Here is a 12,319-nt window from a genome sequence, read left to right on the forward strand (position 1 = left end):
GCAGACTCTGAGATACGGATTCTATTGCATGGAGTTTATTTGGGAAGTGAGCCACTGTGTTAGTCAGGGTTTTCCAGAGAAACAGAACTAATAGGAGATATATATGTATGTATATGTGGAGATTTGTATGTATTATAGGAATTGGCTCACGTGGTTGTGAAGGCTTAGAAGTCCCACCATCTGCAGTGTGTAAGCTGGACAGCGAGGAAAGCTGGAGGTGTAGTGCAGTAAGAGTCTGAAGGCCTGGGAATCCGGACCCACAGATTTCCCTGTCTGAGTCTGAAAGCCCAAAAACCAGCAGCGCCAATGTCCGAGGGCAGGAGAACATCAGTGTCTCAGCTCAAGCCAAGCTGGCAAATTCGCCCTTTCTCTGTCTTTTTCTTCTATTCAGGTTCTCAGTGGATTGGGTGATGCCCACCTGCATTGGTGAGGATCATCTTCTTTTGTTTTGTTTTGTTTTTATTGTGGTAAAATATATATAACAGAAAGTTTAGTGTTTTAAGCATTTTAAAGTATGTATATACCTTATTTTGTTTATCAGTTGATGGACACGTGGGTTCGCTAGTGTAAATAATGTCGGTATGAACATTGGTATACGAGTATCTGTTGGGGACCTTGTTTTCTTTGGGTATGTACCCAGGACTGGAATTGCTGAGTAATACGGGAATTCTATGTCTACATTTTTGAGGAACCACTATTTTTGCATAGCAGTTGCACCATTTTACCTTCCCACCAGCAATGCACAAACATTCCAATCCACATCCTCACCGACACTTGTTTTCCATTTTTATTTTATTTATTTATTTTTTCATTAATGTTGGGGGGTGGTAATTAGGTTTATTTATTTACTGATTTTTAGAGGAGGTACTGGGGATTGAACCCAGGACCTCGTGCATGCTAAGCATGCACTCTACCACTTGAGCTATACCCTCCCCCCTTCACTGTTTTCCACTTTAAAAAATAATAAGCCATCCTACTGGTTATGAAGTGGTACTTCGTTGAGGTTTTGATTTGCATTTCTCTCTAATGAGTAGTGAGTCGAACATCTTTTTCATGTGCTTATTGGCCATTTGTACATCTTCCTTGCAGCAATGTCTGTTCAAGTCTTTGTCCTGTTTTCAATGGGTTTTTTCTTTTATTGTGGCTGTTGAGGGTCATTTACTTTACACAATCTGCCCATTCAAGTGCTAAACCCTTCTCAAGGTGCCCTCCCAGACATACCCAGAAAAGTTTTACCAGCCATCTAGGCATCCCTTTGCTCAGTGGACTCCTAAAATTAACCATCACAGCTGTGAGAGCCCAGCAAGGGAGTGGGGAACTGAGACAAGACAGAAAAAGCAGCCAACAAAAAAGTTATCCCTGTGGACATCTGTGTCCTAATCACACTGCGGAGCCAGAGTAGAATGCTTTGGAATTATCCCTCCCAAGCATTTATACACAAGTCTTGTGGCACATTGGTTGAGGCTGCCTCTTAGAGGGTGTTAATTCCCTGGCACTTCCGACTGCCACGTGTGCAGGCTTTGCAAACAGAGGAATCCCTCTGGCAGAGGATTGAAATGACTGATAGGTAGGGGGTTGGCCTGGCCTGTGCTGAAGTGATAAGGCTTAATGGGGATAGGAGCAGGGCACTTCCAGTGTCTGTTACCTACATGATGGGCATTCTGCAGCTCGCTTTTTTTGGTTACTGATCACCATTGTGGTTGTGAGATTCATCCACGCTGGTGTGTTGATCACATATAACCATGATTCATTCACTTTCAGTGCTATCTTCCATTGTCTGAATCTGGTGCATTGATTTATCCATTCTTTTGTGACCACAAATAATGTTACCTTGAAACTTCCAAGTCTCTCACTGCCTTTGTGTAAGAGCTACTTCTGTACACCTAGGTTTAGAATGACTGGGGTAGGAAGTATTGGCGTCTGCCCCTTCACTTCCTGATGAATACAGCACTTCCTCCTGGGGAAGAGCCAGCCGCAGGGATGGAGAGGTCCTAATGTTTTATATCTTTGCTTAAAAATAGTGTTGTCACACTTCTCATTTTTGCCAGTCTGGTGGGTGTAAAATTATATATAGTGAAATTTCTTCATCTTTTGAGGATATATACATATCTGGATCTAGATACAGATTTTTTTTGAACTTACAAGTCATGTGGATTCAAGTTCAATATTGGTTCCTGTCATTGTAATTTAAACTGTCTAGGAAGCAAGATTGGATAGTAACACTTGGAGTTGTGACTAGAAATGAATGAAATTGTTTTGTTTGCATAACTTGTATGATGCTTAATTTTAAGTGTCAACTTGACTGACTCATAGGGTGCCTAGATAGTTGGCTAAACATTATTTCGAGTGTGTCTGTGAGGTACTTCTGGAGGAACTTAGTATTTGAATTGGAGGATTCAGTAAAGCAAATTGCCCTCTCCAGTGTGGGTGGGCCTCATCCAGCCTCTAAGGGCCCGAACAGAAAAAAACATGGAGGGAGAGTTGGGCCTTTCCTGCTGATTCCTTGAGCTGGGACATCCGTCTTCCCTTGCCCTTGGCATGACTGGTGCTCAGGCCTTCAGATCTGGACTGAAATCTACATCATCAGCATCCCAGGTTCTTAGATCTTTAGGCTTGGACTGAGTTACACCACCAGCTTGCAGATGGCAGATCATGGGACTTCTCAACCTCTGTAATTGCACAAGCCCATTCTTTATAATAAAACTCTCCATGTATATATATACACACAGACACACAGACACACACACACACACACACACACACACACACACACACATTGTTCTCAACAGATTCTAAGGTCAGTTACAAAAGAAGACTTTGAAAAGTGTGGTGCAGTGTATAAAGATGACACTGTAGGATGAAACTAAAGTCCGATGTGTCTATTAAAAATCTAGTGTCCTTATTTTACAGGTGTCATACTACACAGGTGTTCACTTTCCTTCTCTGAACTTGGACTTAATTGTTTTCTTAGGACCCTTTTCACTTTGGAACAAGTGGTTCTTCCAGGGGACTTATCACAAGAGAAAGTTTTGCCAACATTATTAAATTCTTACAACATCTCCAGTGAAAGAGGAAGCAGTTCCCAGTCGAAGTGCCCAGTATTCATTTCATAGGACTGTGGAAACAAAGGACCACAAACTGGGTGGTTTACAACAACAGAAATTCATTCTCTCACCATTCTGGAGTCTGGAAGTCTAAAATCAAGGTGTCAGCAGGGCTGTTTCCTCTGGAGGCTCTGAGGGAGAACCCTTCCCATGCCTCCCTCCTAGCTCCTGGTAGCTGCCAGCATCCCTTAGCATCCCTTGGCTGGATGACTTCAACCTCGGGCTGTAGTCACATGGCCTTCTCCGTGTATTTCTGTGTGGCCTTCGTCCCTTATAAGGGCACTTGGATTTAGGGTTTGCACTAATCTAGGATGATCTCATCTTGAGATTCTTACCTTGATTATGCCTTCAAAGATCCTTTTTCCAAATAAGGTCACAGGTGTTTGGTAAACACATCTTTTGGGAATCCACAGTTCAGTCTACTACCAGAGGAATGGAAGACATTGTTGGCAGGAGAATCTAATCATATTAGATGTTCAGAGGCTCTGCTCAGATCTCTCCTTTAGGGGATGGAGTTGAGAAACATCACACTGGGTGCCATACATGAGCTGTCTTCCTTTGCGTATTCTGAGAGTTAATACCTTTTCCCTAAATAGAGGCTCAGTAACAGATGTCTGCTCTCACTGTAGGGGGTGTCAAGGAACCCAGCCAAGGGGAAGTGGTGCTAATATTTTCACTGGGGAGAATAGAAATGACTTTTGAAGGAAAAATATGTGTGCTCTCAGATGGACAGGTTGCAAGAGAATTTCTTTACCTGGGTTGTTATTTATTTAAATTTTTCTTCTGGATCTTAATGTGTTTCTTTAAAAAAAAAAAAAAAATAGAGAGAGAGAGAGAGAACAGCTTCCCTAAAGCTCTTCTCTGGAAAATAAACCTATTCTGTAATATTCCATTGATTTTATTTAACAAACCAGAAGTTAGAATGACAAAATGTTTTTTCATTTTTGTTTAACTTTTCTGTATTTTTTACAATAAAAAAGTTAATTTGATAAATTTCCCATAATTAGCAAGAGGCATCCATAGATCTTTTGTTAAGTGATACCATTTACTTCAGATATTTTTCACTATGAATCTGGATTGCTAAGCCATGAGATAGTTGGATTCCTGTCTAGTCTCCCTGAAAAAAATTAAAGTGACACTATTCTAAGAAAAGATGTGTGATTACCTCGTTGTTGGGTCTATTTAGAGAACTTAAGCAGCACGGGAAGCACACTCTCAGCAAAGCTGGCAGGTTAGGGCTTGAGTGTGTGCGACGCCGTGTTTACAGTACAAAAGTATCTAATTGTCACAGAGAAACTACCTTTGTGAAAAAGATCTTAACCTTGGGCCCCAAAAAGATCCAGAACACCCAGTGTCACTAAAGCTGATGTAACTACACTGCCCTGTGAACCACATTTATATTTATATTTTTCTTTTTTTCCTCCTCTTCAACTTCAGTCCTTCCTTTCGTATGGCTAGAGTCACTTGATTTTAGTGCCAGAAATCTTGAAAAAGCTTATCTGCCCCATAGTTTTCATTCACGAAGAGATGAAGCCCGTAAAGTTCAATAAATAACTGAATGCGACACAATTAGTTGCAGAGCCAAGACCTAAGACACACTTCTGAAGCTACACGCCTGAATTTTAAATCGTTTACTCAAAATCATTATCAGGAATATTCTAAATCTTAAATGAAATGGTAACAAACAATAACTGCCTGGTGTTATTTTTTCCTAAACTGCCTTTTATTTGTTTATTTTTTACTGATATTTAGTTGATTTACAATGTAGTGTTAATTTCTGATGTACAGCATAGTGATTCACTCATACCTATATATACATATTCTTTTTCATTATAGGTTATTACAAGGTATTGGATATAGTTCCCTGTGCTATACCAAAGGACCCTGTTGTTTATTTTATATATAGTAGATTGTCTAAACTTTCTTGAGAAATGTAATATAGTTCAAAACCTAAAAAATCCTTTACTTTGTCCATGAAACTGTACTTTGAAGTTTCTAAATCATGAAATAAATTTGTTAAAAAACAATACACACAATTTCAAACTCAGAAGTTACTGTAGGAACTGCAATAAACTGTTCATCGGCTAAAAATAATCTCTCTGCTCCTATTCAAGAGGGCTGGCTTACATAGCACATTTATTTAATTTAATTTCTCTGTGCAAAATTTCAGCTTTCAAATTGTGAACAGTGTGTCAGCTGTGGGCAATAGCCCCTGTTTCAGATTTTATCCACTTCTGTAGCAGTGCTACTCAATTATTAAAACACCTAAAAATTACTTTTTATCATTTGTGACTGATTCCAGTGAGCAACACTTCAGAGTGTAAAAGTCAGTTTCACCTACCTAGCTCATTTAATGTTTGCAGGCTCTGGGAAAATTCTTTTTCCTTATTTTATAATGGATGTACAACTCTGATATTTGCTCAAGGTCACAGTTCTCTACTACACATCAGCCTTATTTAAAAATAGGAAACTCCAAATAAAGTGTGTGGTTTAGTTAATAGAATTATAGCAAAGCTAATTTCTTAGATTTGATACATGTGCCATCGTTGTATAAGGTGATAATGTTGAGGGAAGCTGGCCGAGGGGTATATACTGGAACTCTCTGTGCTACCACTACAACTTTTTTGTAAATCTAAAAGTATTTCAAAATAGAAAAATATTTTTAAAATAGGTCCTTTATTTATTCTCCCCATTTATTAGCATTTTAGATCTGGCAGGGTAGAATATAATCTTTCCTTTTACAGCTGAGGAAACTGGTACCCAAGGTGACTTTCCTAAGCTCAGATCAGACCACTGACTCCCAATTACAGAGGTAGTTCTTTTACCACATCTGCCTGATTTACAGGGGGTGTGTAGAAATCTCATCCTTTTATTCAAGAAAATGCCATCAGTAAACCTACAGATCCTATCCACTCTGGGGAGCACATTCAGACTGATAGGGACGGTCTGTTGCAGTGCCTAAAGGCATTATATTCATGAATTAACTTTCCTATCACGTGACTATTCAAACTGTGGGTACTTTGTTAAACAACAAAAAATCAGCTGGGTACAGTTATGGATCAAATTGGCTTTGTTCAATGATTCACGAGTCAGTTCATGAATTCATGTAGCTATAGAAGGGAGTGTCACCAAGTTGTAGAAAAGGAAGGTGTTTAATAGCAGAGGAAACGGGAAGTTATTAGCAAGGAAAGCACTGTTTCACTCAGGTCTTCTTCCCAAGGATCTCTCAGGAGGATTACCTCCTAAGTGCTGACCAGATAATTCCAGGTTGACTTGTTAAAGGTTACGCTTCTGTGTGGTTGAAACTGCAGTTAGGTTAGTTAGCAAGTCTTGGTTTGTGACGTGGAGTTTAGCACACGTGACTCCTTTGGGGGCCTGTTGTCTCCTTTTGAACCTGAAAAGGCCCCCGACAGTTATTTCCATCTCGCCTCTGTGTGTTGTGGGAAGCCACTTTCTCCCTCATTCGTGTTCTTCTTTTGCTTTTTTTTCCTACTTCAGCCTTTTTTCCATCTTGACTCATTTTTCCCCCTTACCTTTTTTCTGGAGTCTGCTAGAGAGGCTGTGAGGGTCATACTCAGAGCAGCGTATTGATGGTGTGTGCTTCCCCCTCGCCTGGCCCTCTAACGGCTGGACGTCCCGTCCCACCGGACTCGGCCTGGGTTACTTGTTGCGCCCTCCTCCCATCTAGGAGCTCTGGGAACAGAGAGAAGCACTTTGAAATGCTGCTGCGTGACCTTTCCTCAAGTGGGCTGCTCAGTATAGTTCTACACACCATAAGGTTTGCAAGTGGGTCATAACTTCGTTCCGACTGTCACCCACCTCACCGGCAGGTACTGGATTCTGACTTTTTTCCTAGTTCTCACTTCCTGGATGGACTTTGGATGCTGCTTCTTGCCCCACTCCTGACCTTCAGTTTCAGTTTCTGAAAACTTGCCCTCGGCTCTGAAGGAACATATGATGCCCCTGTTGCTGCAGAGCACATGTGAAGGGAAGAAAAGAGAAAGACAAACAAGAAAGAAGCACTGATGCATTATGGCCAGTTTCCTATCTTCTGGAAAAGGTATGGAACTTCACAACCATTCAGGAAAACAAAGAAAGATTAATTTAAAAAACCACTATTTTTATGTTTTCCATGTTCATTTCCAGTCTTGGTTCAGATGCAAAGATATCTTCCACAATTACAGTTGACCCTGGAATGACTCGGGGTTAGGGGCTCCAGCCCTCTGTGCTGTGGAAAAGCTGTGTATAAATTTACAGTTGACCCTCCCTCTGTATCCCTGGTTCCGCATGTGAGTATTCAACCAAATATGGATCATGCGGTACGTGTTTATGGAAAAAAAATCCACAAATAAGTGCACCTGCACAGTTCAAACCCATGTTCAAGGGTCAACCATACACTATAAGGATTCTACTTTTTAGTTTTCCCTTCAACATTGTCATATTCATTTTTTTCCATTTTGCTACAGTCTTTGTTACGTTTATAGTAGTAAATGCATGCTATGCATGATTTACAGAGTCTTAACTAGGGGTCAAGTATTTAAAATATAGTATACATTTTATTTAATTTTACAGTATTTTGTTTAATTCTCACAAAACCCTACAGGGCAAGTATTGTTTTGCTGATTTCACAAAAGCCCAAACTGAGGCCCAGAGGGGTTGAGATACTTGGCTCAAAATCATGCAGCTGTTGAGGGGGTGAAGCCAAGATTCAAACCAATGTCTGTGGACTCCAGAGTCCATGCTACTGACTTGTCAGATGATAGAATGAAGACCCACCGTGGAGCTCCAGGCCTGGATTCCTAGCCGCATACTCTGCCCTGAAACCAGTGATTTGGAGAGCTTTAAGAAATGCTGCTGAGTCTCATCTGCAGAGATTCTGATATGACTGGCCTGGAGTATGACCCTGGGCATCAGGTATTCAAAAATACTAAGTACTTTCATGTCCAGCCAGAATTGGAGGCACTGATCTCCATGACAGCTTTACCGTGGGGACAGGGAAAGAAGAGAAACATGGTCAAATCATACCCAAAATGAACAAGTTATTTAACTTCAAAAATGGCTCTCTTCCTAAGTTACATGTCTCCTGACAAACTGTGGAAGTCTATACGTATGGGCTTGAGAGGCATTGGCACAAAGATATAAACTGACGTCACGGATGTAGATGAGCTGGGCCTTGCAAAGCCTGTCATGAAAAGAGGAAAAGGCTAAGAACAGAGCCCGGGGAGATTATATTTAAGAGGGGGTGGTGCGGAAGAGCTATAGTAAAGGCTAGTTCCAGGATTTTAAAATTCAAAGTGTTGCCCAGAGAGGAGGAGGCCTGAAGAGTCCAGTGGATTCTGCAGTAAGTCCACCCTGGAACCTTCCTGAAAGAATACTGGAGAAGCAGGGCCAGGAAACTAGATTTCAGTGACTGAGGCAAATATGGAGAGAAGGAAGTGGATACCATCTGTAATGGACCGTTTTACAGAAAGTTTGGCTTTAAAAATGTGTCACTGTGTTTTCAGCTGTCAGCATGGGAATACCCAAATAAAAATGACTTAGGACAATAGAGTCCCTCCCACTCAAAACACACACACACACACACTCTCTCTCTCTCTCACATGACATTTAAGACGCCCAGAGGTGGGTGGTTCCCAGCTGAAGACTACTTGGTTTCTCTGGGATACTCTTGGCCTCCTTCATGTTCATAAGATGACAGAAGCATCTCCAAATATCAGATCTTCATGTGACAGCATCTGGAGGGATAGCTCTCATCACATGCCTCTCACCTTATATCAGGGAGGAAACCTTCCTAAGAGCCCCCAGCAGACTTGCCCTAATGACTCACTGGCCCTAACACTCACGTTCCCCTCCCCCAGCTACAAGTGAACATCTGGCGTTCTGAGGATATTATCAAAAGAGCAAATAGGTGATAGAACACAGAATCTAAGCTGCAAGAGAGGGACAGTGGAAGAGTTGATCCACTGGGGAAAAGTCAAGAGACCAAAGGATCAGAGACACTAAAGTGACCGAAGGACTGATAACATTGACTGTGTGAGAGAATTGAAAGGATTGGAGAAGGCTTACCAAATGATCCATCTGGGCTTATTTTAAAAATGGTGTGATTTTGGGTGTTGACAGAGTCCAGAATATTACATTGGAAAGAGTGGCTGAGGTACAATGAAGAAGATCAAACGATGAGAGGTGATGGCTACTGGGAGGGTCATCTGTATGGCCTGTGGCCCAACTTGTGAAAATAGAGGTGTATGTAAGAAGTGCTTTTCACACTTCATTGTGTGTATGAATCCCCTCTCCCGGGGGGAGGAGGTCTTATTAAAATGCAGATTGTGTGTGATTCAGTAGGTCTGCGGTGAGGACTGAAGCTCTGTATTTATAACAAGTTACCAGGTGATGTCATGCTTGTGGTCCAGGAACCACACTTTGAGCGGCAAGACCCTGGATAACCCTCTCGTTGACTTCCATAATACATACTCTCTGTTTAAACAATCCTCTATCCCACTCTACTCAAGGGGGTGGTCCTTAGAAAATAGGTTCTATTTGGTCCCACCTGTTGGCTGTTGGGGGTGGAGGACCTAATGCAGTTAGAAATCAATCCATAAGCTGGAATCAGCTAATGGAAATTTCTCAGGAGAATCTGAACTCAAAGATACTGAGCTTGCCAAGCAGTAGTGGGCACTGGAGCTGTAAGGTCCATTTTCCCTGAATTTAGCACCAAAAACAAGCTAAAGCCACATGTGTATTGAAGTTTGGGGGGAGTAGTAGTCATAAGGAAGCTGGTTTTTAGGAAACAATGGAACAGAAGCACGGAAAATTGATGAGACAAGAGAAGAGGCAGCTCTACAGTGAGAGGGTCATTATCCCTGGCTCAACCTTCCTTCTCAGATACAGCCTACACGAATATCTGGCCTTTCTGGCCTGTCTTCTTCTTTTTTTTTCTTTTTTCTTTTTGGCATATTTCTTAATTTTTTTAAATTGAAGTATAGTCAGTTACAATGTGTCAATTTCTTGTATACAACATAATGTTCCAGTCATATATATATACACATACACACACATATATTTATTTTCATATTCTTTGTCATTAAAGGTTATTATAAGATATTGAATATAGTTCCCTGTGCTATACAGGAGAAATTTGGGTTTTTTAAATCTATTTTTATTTATAGTAGTTAATTGGCCTGTCTTCTTGACTCTCCTCCTCACCTAGGCTTCTTTGGGGTCTGATTTAGAAGGCACCTCCAGGAAGCTGTCCTTGCCTTTGAACCTGTCTAGTGGGTGCCCTCCCCTGTATCCCCATAGTGCCCCACAGTGTCCAGATCACAGCACTCATCACTGTTTATGACAACTACCACTTAGATACTTATTTGCCAAGTGTTTTAAATATTCTTTATTAGATTATACTTTTTACAGAACAGTTGAAGTTAGATATTCTAGTTCCATGTATAATTATCTTCACTTTTTACACAGGAGGAACTGAAGAGAGGTTAGATAACTTTCTCAAGATCATACAGCCTGTAGATCGTGGCATCAGGTTTGAGGGCAAATACGATCAACCTCAAAGCTTGTGCTATTAGTGTCTTCACTGTACCTGCTCCTTTCTCTATATGGTAATTACATGTCTCTATCTGCCACTCCAGCCTCAACACTGTGACCTTTTGACTGTCTCTTGATCACTGTATTACCCTGTCTGGTGGTTGCCTGGTACATAGCAGATTCTCAAAAGTATTTGTTGAATAAATGTGGCTGCATGTGAGTGAACAAAATTATTTATTGGGCCAGACTTCTAACAGAACTGGGTGCAAGATTGTGTAGCATTCCTCCTGGCACAAAAAGTCCTGAACAAAGAGAAGATCATCTGTAAAATATATAACTGGTTGATTAGATATACACCATACCTGATTCTATTTAGTGCTGCAGATTTCAAATCTGTAGCTGTGTGGTTCTTGGTTCACCCCTTGTCCTAATCCATTGTCCTAAGCTGTTGTAAGACCATGTGGAATCTTTGCTTGGACTCTTAAGTGTTATATGGCCAAAATGTTCCAACGTGGGCTCTCCCTGCAAACAAACGTAGTCAGAGCTTTCTTCAATCTAGGAGCTGTAGTTTCCAGGGAACCGCGTGGTTGCATTTGTTTCGTAATACTTATAAATGATCCCAAAGTCAGAGGGACGCTATATTGCCTAGGAGGCCTGTCCACCTCCAGTTCTTCATATTTTAAAACCCGGAGAAGAGGTTGCACATTCGAAGCGTTCTCCGCAGCTGCACATATGCTTAGCACCTTCACCCGAACGATGAGTGACAAGTCGAAGAAATACATAAGCACGTATTACCTCCCTACCGTTTCTGTCCACGACACAGGTGGACCTATCACAGAACAAACAAGACAAACACAACTCTAAATCAGATTTATCAACAACCCCCTTTCCGTCTTAGTTGTGCAGACTGGGAATGTTAAAGCAGGCTGGTTGTTGGTAAGCCTTCAGCCCAATGCACGCTAACTTCAGAAATGTGCTTTGCCCACGTGTATCACGCAGACGCTAACTACTAGGAGGCTGAGAACGCGGAGCTCGGGAGATCCGCCACTCAGCAGGGAATAATCTGGCTCCTCTAGAAATAAAAGCTCCGCAGCCAATGGAGCGCCTCGGCACGCGGGATTGGCGGCCCCGGCCGTGACGTAGCCTGGGCGGGCCGAGTCGGTTTGCGACAGTGGCTGCGGGTCCCGGCCGGGGGAAGCGGACGGGGGGCCTGCCACGCAGCGCCCGGAAGGTCTCTCCTCGACGCGCCTCGCGGGCGTCCCGGAGCCTCGGCACCGAACCTCGACGCGGGCGTGGACCGGGGACCCGCGCCCCCCAGCGCGGCCAGCACTCCCCAGCGTGCGGGCGTTTGGGGACGCCGAGGTTTGGCCTGCGAGTGCGGGACGGTTCCGGGGGGTGGCCCATCTGTGCCAGGCCGAGGCGGGATCTCCTCTTCCGCTCGCTTTGCCCGGGCCGCCGCTCCGGCCCTCGGGGACAGGCAACACCTGAGCGGGATGGGAGTCGCTCAGCGTGTAGCGCTGCGGGAGGGGACGCGGAGCGCACGGCTCTGCTCGGGCAGCTTCACTTTCTCTGGCCACAGGAACTGGGGCGAGCGGGGTGGAGCGGTGCAGAGGGTTGGAATGCATCCTCCCAGGAAAACTTTTACCCCTTCGGAGCGTGAAGGGTGAACGTTTATCAGGACA

This window comes from Camelus bactrianus, chromosome 7 (assembly GCF_048773025.1).
Source record: "Camelus bactrianus isolate YW-2024 breed Bactrian camel chromosome 7, ASM4877302v1, whole genome shotgun sequence".
NCBI classification, from domain to species: Eukaryota; Metazoa; Chordata; class Mammalia; order Artiodactyla; family Camelidae; genus Camelus; species Camelus bactrianus.